Below are 13,328 nucleotides of genomic sequence, written 5' to 3'. Positions count from 1 at the left end.
CTTCTTTTTCCCTCCACTTGCCAGTGATGAGAGTGGCTAAGCAGTTTGCTCTGGGAGGAAGGGGCTAGACTGAGGACTGCAGTGAGCCACTGAGGCGAGAGATAGAACCAGAAGCTGCCGGTCCCCTGGAAAGAGGGGAGAGCCAGCGGAGCAGGCACAGCCGGAGGGCAGTGTCCAGAAGCAGACACTGCAGTCTGTGAGTGACTTCGGTCTGACTGTGAGATCGATGGAAATGGAGAGAGTAACGATGGCTGTGACACCATTAGCATAGGCGCACAACTGAAAAAGCTAATTCACAAACCAACCAGCAGGAGGCGCTGCTGTGGTGAGTCGTGCCCTGTTACAGTGCAATACATGCTGAATATGTCATTAACTTTCTGTATTGAACAGTAGTGCTTGTCTCATTCAGATTTATTAATTACATTGTTTTTGTTATACAGCCATCTACTTTATTGCCATAAAGTTATGCTCTACACAACAAGTTCAAATAATTGCATTTCCTGTGCAAAAAACAAGAGCATATACCAATTTTATGTACTAAATCTCTTTTTTCTTAATAAACATTTAAAACACTAAAATTTGCTTGTACAGAACAGTAGACAAAACATCCGTGCTGAAGTCAAAGGGCCCAGGCCAGGAAAAAAGCACATGAATCTGGAAAGAGAAGGTTGCACTTGTTAAGTTCCTCTGTGATTCCCATTAGGTTCTGCACAGCAAGCTTTCTGTGTATTACAGCAGAGTATGAATTGGGGCAGCTGGCATGCACCATGCATTCTTCAATAAAACAAGTTTGGGCACTGTTGCATATCCAAGAGAGGTGTTCTCATTTACCTTAAAACTGGAAGGTGTGTGGAAAACACAGTAGGTAACCGTGGGAAGAGAGAGAACATAAGAATGGCTGTACTGGGTCAGACCAAAGGTCCATCCAGCCCAGTATCCTGTCTTCACATCGCTCATGATTTTATATACCTCTATCATATCCCCTCTTGGTCTCCTCTTTTCCAAGCTGAAAAGTCCTAGCCTCTTTAATCTCTCCTCATACGAGACCCCCAATGAGTGTCCTAGAAAAGACCTGGAAGCAATGATTAATTCTGTGTTGACTGGGGATTTTGGATGGTGTGCAGTAAATAAGGCAGGGACCACTAATTGAACAATGATAGAAATCCTGAACAGTTGCCTTATTCCCTAAGCACTGTCCATCCTGTGTACTGAATGAGGCAGAATTCCTAAAGGCTGCATCAAATGCATACCTAGAAGGGGGCAGAATTATGGTTCCACAGGCAAACTGTATTTTGGCATTTCCTAACTCACGAGTGCTTGATGCTGCAATCTAAATGTTCTTTTAATATAGTTTTTTGTACATTCTATTTGTAATCTGCCTCTTACACAGCAAACCACAAAACTGCAACTTAATTCCCTTTCTTTAAAAACAGTGTTTGGGAATTCCCACAGTCTCTTGGGGCTTACAGGAAAGGAAGTTTCGTACAGCTATTTTTATAACCCCCTCTTGTGGGAGGAAGTGATGTTAAAAAAAAATCCATAGTTTTAAAGGAAATGTGGCAATTGAAAATTTGTGTCCACAGTTTGATTTTCTGTAAACTTTTTCAACTCGTATTTGGTTTTAAAATGTATACAGTCCCCTTGTGATGGGTTTTTAGACCTTTCCGGGGCTTGACAGAGTGAGGGTTTTCACTGAGAAGAAAAATCACAAATGCCTGCGCCCAGTGCAGGCACTTCTCAGGAAACCTGCTGGGGAAGGAAGTATGGATTTCTATCAGGATAAGCTGTTATCTCCCCACCCCAGCTCATTAGAGAAAGGATGTATCCTCTGGAATCTCATCTAATGAGTATTATGTAGCTGTCCATGCTTGTGAAAAGGAGGAAAGGCTTCTGACAGTTTTTCAAACTTTGGCTACAGAGAGCCACCCTTTTATTCATTTAGGACGTAGGCTGAAGGAAGCCTTTCAAATTCAGATACCTGGTAAGGATTATTTTCTCTGGCTGGGCACTGTGAAAGTCAGCTAGTACACACTTGAATTTCAAGACTTAAGATTCTTGATTCCTTGCCTGAGCTGGGCCTGCTACTCTTCTGTTCTAACTGTTAGAAGAAGGTAGGCCTTTAAAAGTGCAATAAATTGACAAGACCTCTGGAGGTTTTCATTTAATTATACAATGCATGCATAAAGAATTAATATTACGATACATTGGATGCTATAATAGACAATTAGACTTCTCAGATCAAACCTATTAAATGTGATATTTTATTATTCTAGTTGTAAAAGACAAGGTCTTTGATTAAGGACATCTGCTGGGCATTACTAATGCTTTAAGGATTGGCAAACTGACAAGTGATGGTGGAGCTCTACTGGTGTAGAGCCTAATTAAGTACTCTTCTCAGCATAAACTCCTACTTATGTCAATTGGAGTTTTGCCTAAGGAATGAATACAGATTTGGGCCTTAGTTTCTTACAAAAAAATTCCAACAGCTGTGTATTTGTGGGGAAGGAAATACACCCTGTCATGCATTCTTTGAATTTACTACTCATCTAGGTCCCCATGGCTTCTGTACATTTGGGTCTTTGATCCATCAGAGTAGTCCTAGCTGGACCCTTGTTTCACTCTTGGCTCTGCAGTAGTAGAGAAACAGGCATGGAAAGGTGAAAGAGCACATGCTGCTGATCTTAGTAATGTATCAGACCTATCTTCTGGGTTTTAAAGGAAGGATGCAGTGGCATTCTGGCAGGAGCGTGATCAGGGTCAAGAGAAGGGTAATATCTATAGTTCTGCTTAAACTTTAGAAAGAAGCGGGAGGGTTGTTTTAAAATAATAAAGAGGGAACGGGGTTTATTAGGCCTGTTGTTACACAGCTGGAAAGGAAAGGCTTTTCTGATGGAGGATGTACAAGGAAGGGATGTGTAGTTTTCTTTGTTTAGTAGTAGCTATTTCTATCGAGTGGCATTAGCAGTCAACGTTTTGACACACAGATAGTTACTTTATGAAATACACTACACACAATGTTAACTCGTGTTCTTGTGGTCTTGACCAGATGATGGCCAGTTTAGTAGAGGCACTGTTAATTGGAATTAGGACATAGACCATGTCTACCCTACAGTGCATATACCAATATAGCCCTCTTCTATAGAGGCGGGCATCACACACTGACAGTTTTTCTGCCTGTGTAGGAAAGCCACTTCCTTAGACAATGTTAGCTATGCTGACAGAATCCCTCTTCTGTCTGCATAGCTGCATCTACACTGGGGGCTTCATCAGCAGAGCAATGATAATCAAGGATGTGGTTTTTCACACCCCTGACCAACATAGCTACATCAGTGTACATTTTAAATGTAGACCAAGACTCATTCTTCGTTTGGCTGTCATCTTATTATGTAACTTGGAGTAAATCACTTAACTTCTTCATGTGTCCATTGGTCCACCTGTATTTTTTTTAAAAAGTACAGTAATACATTTATCCTAGTGTAACGCTTCTGCCCGTCTGAGTTGGCAGCAACAAAAGTCAGGTTCAGTATCTAGGGGTTCAGTTTCAATAACACAATGCAAAACCATCTTGAGCCCCCACCCAGTGACCTGGGACAATTACATACCACCCCCTGGGTACCTCTAAGAGACAATACTTCCCCTCTCGCAAGCATGGAGTCTGAGTGTAGCAAAATCCAAAAGGAGGGAAACAATGCGTCATTATGTTGGAGAAACACCACAAACATAACACAAACCATGAGCAAAAGACCCAACCCTACCCCCAAATAAGTTTGGCAGTATCCTTTTCCCCTCGGTCTTAAGTCCAGCAACCCAAAAAAATCACTTAAAGTCCAACACCTTAAAAGTCTCTGTCCCTGGTCAGTGCAGTCCCAGAGTTCAAAAGTTTATCTGCAGAGTTTTACCTCCCAGCCCTGGGGCGGGGGAGGGGTGGAGGACAGTGGTGTTAAGGGGCACCTTACGTGGTCCAAGGCCAACTGCCCCACCTCTCATAAGAACGGCTATACTGGGTCAGACCAAAGGTCCATCTAGCCCAGTATCCTGTTGTCATGGTATAATTCCCCACTCTGAACCTTAGCATCCAAAAGATGGGGTACCAGCATGAATTCCTCTAAGCTCAATTACCAGCTTAGTACTTGTGGCGCTGCCACCAACCAGGAATTCCAGTGCCTGGTACACTCTGGTCCCCCACAACCTTGCCCGGGGACCCCTAAGACCCAGACCCTCTGGATCTTAACACAAGGAAAGTAAACCCTTTCCCTCACCGTTGCTGTCATAAACAGATAGCTAAGGGTTAATGTTTCTTTCACCTGGAAAGGAGTAACCTGAAACACCTGACCAGAGGACCAATCAGGAAACAAGACTTTTTTAAATCTGGGTGGAGGGAAGTTTGTGTCTGAGTTTTTGGTCTTGTGCCTGTCTCTCTCTCGGCTATGAGAGGATTTCTGTCTCTTGCTTTTTAATCTTCTGTTTTCAAGTTGTAAGTACAAATATAGTAAGGCAGTATGCTACAGATGGGTATAATCCGCTCATCTATCAGTGCATGGGCATCTCCAGTGGTTCTGGTACCCAGACCAGATGGGGAAATACGCTTTTGCGTGGACTACCGTAAGCTAAATGCGGTAACTCGTCCGGACAACTATCCAATGCCACGCACCGATGAGCTATTGGAGAAGTTGGGACGTGCTCAGTTCATCTCTACAATAGACTTAACCAAGGGGTACTGGCAAGTACCGCTAGATGAACCTGCCAAGGAAAGGTCAGCATTCGTCACCCATGCGGGGGTGTATGAATTTAATGTCCTTCCTTTCGGGCTGCGAAATGCACCCGCCACCTTCCAAAGGTTGGTAGATGGTCTACTAGCAGGACTGGGCGAATATGCAGTTGCCTACCTCGATGATGTGGCCATTTTTTTCAGACTCCTGGCCCGAACACCTACTACACCTGGAACAGGTCTTTGAGTGCATCAGGCAGGCCGGACTAACTGTTAAGGCCAAAAAGTGTCAAATAGGCCAAAACAGAGTGACTTACCTGGGGCACCAGGTGGGTCGAGGAACCATAAACCCCCTACAGGCCAAGGTGGATGCTATCCAAAAGTGGCCTGTCCCAAAGTCAAAGAAACAGGTCCAATCCTTCTTAGGCTTGGCCGGGTACTACAGGCAATTTGTACCACACTACAGCCAAATCGCTGCCCCACTGACCGACCTGACCAAAAAGACCCAGCCAAATGCAGTTAAGTGGACTGATGAGTGTCAAAAGGCCTTTACCCAACTTAAGGCAACGCTCATGTCTGACCCTGTGCTCAGGGCCCCGGACTTTGACAAGCCATTCCTAGTAACCACGGATGCTTCTGAGCATGGTATAGGAGCAGTTCTCATGCAGGAAGCAACGGATCACAACTTCCATCCTGTCATGTTTCTCAGCAAGAAACTGTCTGAGAGGGAAAGTCACTGGTCAGTCAGTGAAAAGGAATGCTATGCCATTGTGGAAAAGCTACGCCCATATGTTTGGGGACGGCGGTTCCAGCTACAAACTGACCATGCTGCGCTAACGTGGCTTCGTACTGCCAAGAGGAACAACAAGAAACTTCTTCGTTGCAGTTTAGCTCTCCAGGATTTTGATTTTCAAATTCAGCACATTTCAGGATCTTGTAACAAAGTAGCTGATGCTCTCTCCCGTGAGAGTTTCCCAGAATCCAGTAGTTAAAAAGTGTTCTGTTAGTTATATACTTAGTGGTATATGTAAAGGTGCATGTGTTGTATTAATCTGTTTATTTTAAAGTTCTAGGAGGAAATCGCCGCCAGTGAGGTTCCCCACTGTCTGCAATTTGGGGGGCGTGTCATAAACAGATAGCTAAGGGTTAATGTCTCTTTCACCTGGAAAGGAGTAACCTGAAACACCTGACCAGAGGACCAATCAGGAAACAAGACTTTTTCAAATCTGGGTGGAGGGAAGTTTGTGTCTGAGTTTTTGGTCTTGTGCCTGTCTCTCTCTCAGCTATGAGAGGATTTCTGTCTCTTGCTTTCTAATCTTCTGTTTTTAAGTTGTAAGTACAAATATAGTAAGGCAGTAAGGTTTATATTGTTTTCTTTTGTATTTACATGTGTGTAGTTGCTGGAGTGTTCTGAATTGTGTTCTTTTGAATAAGGCTGTTTATTCATTTTTCTTTTAAGCAATTGACTCTGTATTTGTCACCTTAATACAGAGAGACCATTTTTATGTATTTTTCTTTCTTTTTACATAAAGCTTTCTTTTTAAGACCTGTTGGAGTTTTTCTTTAGTGGGGAACTCCAGGGAACTGAGTCTGTGCTCACCAGGGAATTGGTGGGAGGAAGAAGTCAGGGGGAAATCTGTGTGTGTTAGATTTACTAGCCTGACTTTGCATTCCCTCTGGGTGAAGGAGGGGGGTGGGGGAGAGATTGGCTCTCTCTCCTTGTGTTTCCAGGACTGGAAATAGAGAGGGTGGAGTCCCTCTGTTTAGATTCACGGAGCTTGCTTCTGTGTATCTCTCCAGGAACCCAGGGAGGGAACACCTGGAAGGGAGAAGGGGGAGGGGAATGGTTTATTCCTCTTTGTGGCAAGTCTCAAGGAATTTGGGTCTTGGGGTCCCCAGGGAAGGTTGTTCGGGGGACCAGAGTGCCCCAAAACACTCTAATTTTTTGGGTGGTGACAGCTTTACCAGGTCCAAGCTGGTAACTAAGCTTGGAGGTTTTCATGCTAACCCCCATATTTTGGACGCTAAGGTCCAAATCTGGGAATAGGTTATGACAGTTGCCTCTCCCAGGCTTCCCCTCCCTGGATTACCCTGGAAGATCACTGTGATTCAAACTCCTTGAATCTTGAAACAGAGAGGAAAATCCACCTTCCTTCCCTCCTTCTCTCTCCCCCTCCCAGACTCTCCCTGAGAGAGAAAGTAATCCTAACACAGAGAGGAAAATTAACCTTTCTCTCCCCCTTCCCTTCCTTCTCCTCACCAATTCCCTGGCGAATCCAGACCCTGTCCCTTGGGGTCTCACCAGAATAAAAAAAACAATCAAGTTCTTAAGAAAAGCTTTTGATTAAAGAAAGAAAAACAGTAAAAATTATCTTTGTAAATTTAAAATGGAATATGTTACAGGGTCTTTCAGCTATAGACACTGGGAATACCCTCCCAGCCTAAGTATACAAGTACAAATTAAAATCCTTTCAGCAAAATACAAATTTGAACTCCTTCCAACCAAATACACATTTGTAAATAAAGAAAACAAACATAAGCCTAACTCGCCTTATCACCTAGTACTTACTATTTTGAATCTATAAGAACCTGTATCAGGGAGATTGGAGAGAAACCTGGTTGCACGTCTGGTCACTCTCAGAACCCAGAGAGAACAACAACCAAAATCTAACAACACACACAAAAACTTCCCTCCCTCAAGATTTGAAAGTATCCTGTCCCCTGATTGGTCCTCTGGTCAGGTGACAGCCAGGCTCACTGACCTTGTTAATCCTTTACAGGCAAAAGAGATGAAGTACTTCTGTTCTATTAACTCTTACTCATCTGTTTATGACACTTGTCTACCGACAGTGGCCAATGCCAGGTGCCCCAGAGGGAGTGAAGCTAACAGGCAATGATCAAGTGATCTTATTCCTGCCATCCATCTCTACCCTCTGACAAACAGAGTCTACAGACGCCATTACTTACCCATCCTGGCTAATAGCCGTTAAGGGACTTAACCTCCATGAATTTATCCAGTTCTCTTTTAAATGCTGTTATAGTCCTATCCTTCACAACCTCCTCAGGCAAGGAGTTCCACATGTTGACTGTGCGCTGTGTGAAGAACTTCTTCCTTTTGTTTTAAACCTGCTGCCTATTAATTTCATTTGGTGACCCCTAGTTCTTGTATTATGGGAATAAGTAAATAACTTTTCTTTATCTCCTTTCTCCACATCACTCATAATTTTATATACCTCTATCATATCCCCCCTTAGTCTCCTCTTTTCCAATCTGAAAAGTCCTAGCCTCTTTAAGCTCTCCTCATATGGGACCCTCTCTAAACCCCTAATCATTTTAGTTGCCCTTCTCTGAACCTTTTCTAGTGCCAGTATATCTCTTTTGAGATGAGGCGACCACATCTGTACGCAGTATTCGAGATGTGGGTGTACCATGGATTTATATATGGGCAATAATATATTCTCTGTCTTATTCTCTATCCCCTTTTTAATGATTCCTAATATCCTGTTTGCTTTTTTGACCGCCACTGCACACTGCGTGGACATCTTCAGAGAACTATCCATGATGACTCCAAGATCTTTTTCCTGACTCGTAGCTAAATTAGCTCCCATCATATTGTATGTATAGTTGGGGTGATCTTTTCCAATGTGCTTTACTTTACATTTATCCACATTAAATTTCATTTGCCATTTTGTTGCCCGATCACTTAGTTTTGTGAGATCTTTTTGAAGTTCTTCAGTCTGCTTTGGTCTTAACTGTCTTGAGCAGTTCAGTATTATCTGCAAACTTTGCCACCTCACTTTTTACCCCTTTCTCCAGATCATTTATGAATAAGTTGAATAAGATTGGTCCTAGGACTGACCCTTGGGGAATACCACTAGTTACCCCTCTCCATTCTGAAAACGTACCGTTAATTCCTACCCTTTGTTCCCTGTCTTTTAACCAGTTCTCAATCCATGAAAGGACCTTCCCTTTTATCCCATGACAATTTAATTTATGTAAGAGCCTTTGGTGAGGAACCTTGTCAAAGGCTTTCTGGAAATCTAAGTACACTATGTCCACTGGATCCCCCTTGTCCACATGTTTGACCCCTTCAAAGAACTCTAATAGATTAGTAAGACACGATTTCCCTTTAGAGAAACCATGTTGTCTTTTGCCCAACAGTTTATGTTCTTCTATGTGTCTGACAATTTTATTCTTTACTAATTTGCCCGGTACCGATGATAGACTTACTGGTCTGTAATTGCCAGGATCACCTCTAGAGCCCTTTTGAAATATTGGCATTACATTAGCTATCTTCCAGTCGTTGGGTACAAAGCCGATTTAAAGGACAGGTTACAAACCCTAGTTAATAGTTCCACAATTTCACATTTGAGTTCTTTCAGAACTCTTGGGTGAATAACAAGTCACTGGGACCAGATGGCAATGTTAAATTTATCAATTAATTCCAAAACGTCCTTGAGTGACACTTCAATCTGTGACAGTTCCTCAGATTTATCATCTACACAAACCGGCTCAGGTTTGGGAATCTCCCTAACATACTCAGCTGTGAAGACTGAAGCAAAAAATTTGTTTAGTTTCTTAGCAATGACTTTATTGTCTTTAAGCGCTCCTTTGCTATCTCTATCATGGAGGGGTCCCACTCGTTGTTTAGCAGGCTTCCTGCTTCTGATGTATTTAAAAAACATTTTGTTATTACCTTTGGAGCTTTTGGCTAGCCGTTCTTCAAACTCCTCTTTGACTTTTCTGATTACAGTTTTACACTTAATTTGGCAGCGTTTAATGCTCCTTTCTATTTACTTTGCTAGGATTTGACTTCCACTTTTTAAAGGAAGTCTTTTTATTTCTCACTGCTTCTTTTACATGGTTGTTAAACCACAGTGGCTCTTTTTTAGTTCTTTTACTATGTTTCTTAAATTGGGGTATACATTTAAGGACTTTTGGGTGATTTTGGGATTGCTGCAGCCTTCACCGCAAGCCACTCCATCAGCTGCTCCGCTCCTGCAGCCATCCCGTGAATTTGAAAAGATTTTTCATTTATTTCAAATCCCTATTTACATGAATGTCTTCTTTGCTGGAGTGTCATCTTTGCTGGAGTGTATCAGAACAATTAAAATATTGCTTATAATTAGTTTACATTATTTTAAAATGCAAAGTCTGAGTGCTTGAATCTTAGTCATTGGGGAAAACTCCACAATCTTGTTAATCAGGTTTGGCAGATCACTTGGCTTTCCAACTTCTCATTCCTGAAAAATCAGGCAAATGACAGAATAATTGCTAATTATTATAAGCTTAAGGGCAAGTCTACACTTAAAATCCTGCTGCTGTAACACTTCAGTGAAGATACTACCACGCCGATGCGGGAGCTTCTACCATCAGCGTAGTTAATCCACTTCCACAAGAGGTGGTACCTGTGTCAATGGGAGAACCTCTCCACCTTGACATAGTGCTGCCTACACCAGGGGTTAGTTGGTATAATTGCATCGCTTGGGGTGTGGATTTTTCACAACCCTGAGTAATGTTGTTATATGGGAAGATAATATCTTTGTCTCTCTTTCACCAAAAAAGTTTGTCCAATAAATCTTTCAGGCTACACAGAACTGTTCTCTACTTGCTTTACCTGTAAAGGGCTAAAAAGTCTGACTGCACGCACAGGTAACGGGAAATGAGTGAGCACCTGGTCAAAAGAGCCAATGGGAAGGCTAGAACTTGTTAAAATTGAAACAAGACTCCCCATCTGCTGTCTGTTGTTCTCTGGAGAGAGGGGACACAGAGCTTAACTCATATTGTAAACATAATTACAAATAAATGAAATACTTTTGCACGACTGAGGCAGGGCTGAACTATGCTGTAGGAAGCTTTAAAAACCAGGCATGAAAAATCGTCAAATTATATCTCAAACCTACTTATCTGAAACCCCAGATATGTAAGTAGATCAGGGAATGTCAAGGAAGACAAAATTGACTTAGTTATTTTATTTCTGTAAGGCTTGTGAACTTCTCTGTGCTAACCCCAGGTGCTTTTGTTTTGCTTGTAACTTTTAAGCTGAACCTCGAGAGGTGTCTTGATGCTTAATTTCTGTAATTGTTTTTTTAAGATATATTGTCTTTCTTTTTTATAAAATTTACCTTTTTTTAAAGAACAGGATTGGATTTTTGTGTCCCTACAAGGTTTGTGCATATGTTTAATTAGCTGGTGGCAACATCTGATTTCCTTTGTTTTCTTTCTCAGCTCTTCCCTGGGTGTGTGTGTGTGAAAGGGCTTGAGAGTACCCCACAGGAAGGAATTCCCAAAGGTGCCTTTCTGAGATCTCAAAAGGGGTGTGTTTGTTTTGTTTTTGCATTTGGGTGATGGCAGCATCTACCTGTCCAAGGTCAGAGAGAAGCTGTAACATCGGGAGTTTAATACAAGCCTGGACTGGCCAGTATTAATTTTTAGAATCCTTGCGAAGTGCCAGAGTGGGGAATCAGCCTTGACCTATGCTGATGGAAGAATCCTTCCTATCATTGTAGGTAGTGTCTACACTGTGCTGCTTTAGTGTTCTAAATGTAGACAAGCTCTCAAAATGTCAGTTAGGGCAGGTCTACACTACAGCAGGGATTGGCTCTCTGAGATTGATTCACCGGTGGTCAATTTAGCGGGTCTAGTAAGGACCCGCCAAATCGACTGCAGATCGCTCTCCAGTCGACCCCTGTACTCTACTCCCGATGAGAAGAGTAAGGTAAGTCAACAGGAGACTTTTTTTCTACCATCAACTTCCCCCCCACCCCATGGTGTAGACCACAGGATAACTCGACTCATTGACTCCAGCTACGTGAATACATGAGTTGCAGTGTAGGTCGACTTACTGCGGTAGCGTAGACATAGCCTTTAATACAAAGTGGAACAGATTGTTAAGCATAAGGAGTTACCACATGTTGGAAGAGACCATTCAAGATGAAGTTGGCAATTAACAACTCTGCAGTCATAGCACAAAGGAGGATTAGTGGGTTACAGATTGCTGTAATGATATGTAAATCCAGTGTCTCTAGTCACACCAGAATTTTTAGTATCTAGCACAGAGGTGGGCAAACTGCAGCCTACCGTCCTGCCTGACCCTTGAGCTCCCAGCTGGGGAGGCTAGCCCCTGGTCCCTCTCCTGCTGTCCCCGCTCCCCCGCAGCCTCAGCTCGCTGTGCTGCCAGCACTCTGGGCAGTGGGGCTGTGAGCTCCTGCTGGGCATCACAGCTGCCTCCTCGGGTGCTCTAGACTGTGCAGCAGTATGGCTGGCTCCGGCCAGGTGGTGCGGCTGCCAGTCTTGGTGCTTTGAGCAGCATGGTAAGAGGGTGGGGAACAGGGGGTTTGGATAGGGGATGGGGTTCCCAGGGGGGCAATTAGGGGCAGGGGCTCCAGGTAGGGGAAAGTAGGGGACAATGAGCGGGGGGGTTGGATGGGTCAGGGGTTTTGAGGGAGATAGTCAGGGGCCAGGAAGTGGGAAGGGGTGGATAGGGGATGTGGGCCAGGCTTTTTGGGGAGGCACAGCCTTCCATACCCAGCCCTCCATACAGTTTCAGAATCCCGATGTGGCCCTCAGGCCAAAAAGTCATCTGTCCTCCACTCCCCCCCCGATCTAGCACAATGATGAATTTAAGCTGCCAGGCTTTTTTTTGAGAGGTGGTGTGCTGTTTTCCCATGAGGATGAGGACTGAGAAGCCAGACATGGAGCGATGACTTTGTGGTGGTTACCCCAGGTGAAGTGTTTTTATTTTTCTTCTCATGTGTCTGTGCAAGCTCATTTGAGAAGGTAGGTATTGTCTGGCTTCAGCTGCAGAACAGCTGTGGGAGCAGCTGACACACAGAGTGACATGGGCGGGGGGGGGGAGAAGAGGAGGCAGGCTGAGGCAAGGCAAGGTTCTGGTCTGGGGTACTTCTCAGCTGCTGCCAGGGCACCTCCCCCAAGCAGTAGGACCTGCATGTCATTGTTGCTTCCTGCCCCTGCTGAGCCAAGCCTTGGAGCCAGCGGAAGCTATGTCTACACTGCAAAACTTGGCCTAACTTACACCAGCCTATGGCTATCAGAGTTATTAAATCATTTGTGTGTGTGCAACCGTGGCTTCTCGTGTCAGTGTTGCATGTCCTCACCAGAAGCGCTTGTACTGATTGTATTGTCAGTGTGGGGCATTGCAGGATGGGTCCTGACAGCTACTAAAATCAACATAAGCAATGTCCACACTGACACTGCATCGACCTAATAAAGTAGCGTGACTCTAGGCGACTCAGGAAGGTGGTGTTACCAGAGCACCGGAGACAGGCTATGTCGGCATTTGGCAGGAGATAGCTTTAAGTGAGGACGCTTCCACAGCTAGGTCAAGGTGATGCAACTTATATCGCCCTTCCCCTGTAGTGTAGCCCAGGCCAGAGCAGCGAGGGCAGGGGCAGCAGCTAGGGATTGGGAGTCCACCTTGTATGGGCAGGGAGCCGGCACAACGAGCACAGGCACATCTCCTGAGACGCTAGCTACGCCTCTTCCACCCAGCCTCTTAAAGGGCCAGCACCAGTTCGCCTCGCGGTCCCCTCAGCTGCGTTGCAGGGGAGGGGCTCCCCCGGAAATGCCTGACTCCTTACACAAGCCTGGGGAGAGGCGA

The sequence above is a fragment of the Gopherus flavomarginatus genome, chromosome 7 (assembly GCF_025201925.1).
Source record: "Gopherus flavomarginatus isolate rGopFla2 chromosome 7, rGopFla2.mat.asm, whole genome shotgun sequence".
Classification (NCBI taxonomy): domain Eukaryota; kingdom Metazoa; phylum Chordata; order Testudines; family Testudinidae; genus Gopherus; species Gopherus flavomarginatus.
Note: the sequence above shows the minus strand (reverse complement) of the source record.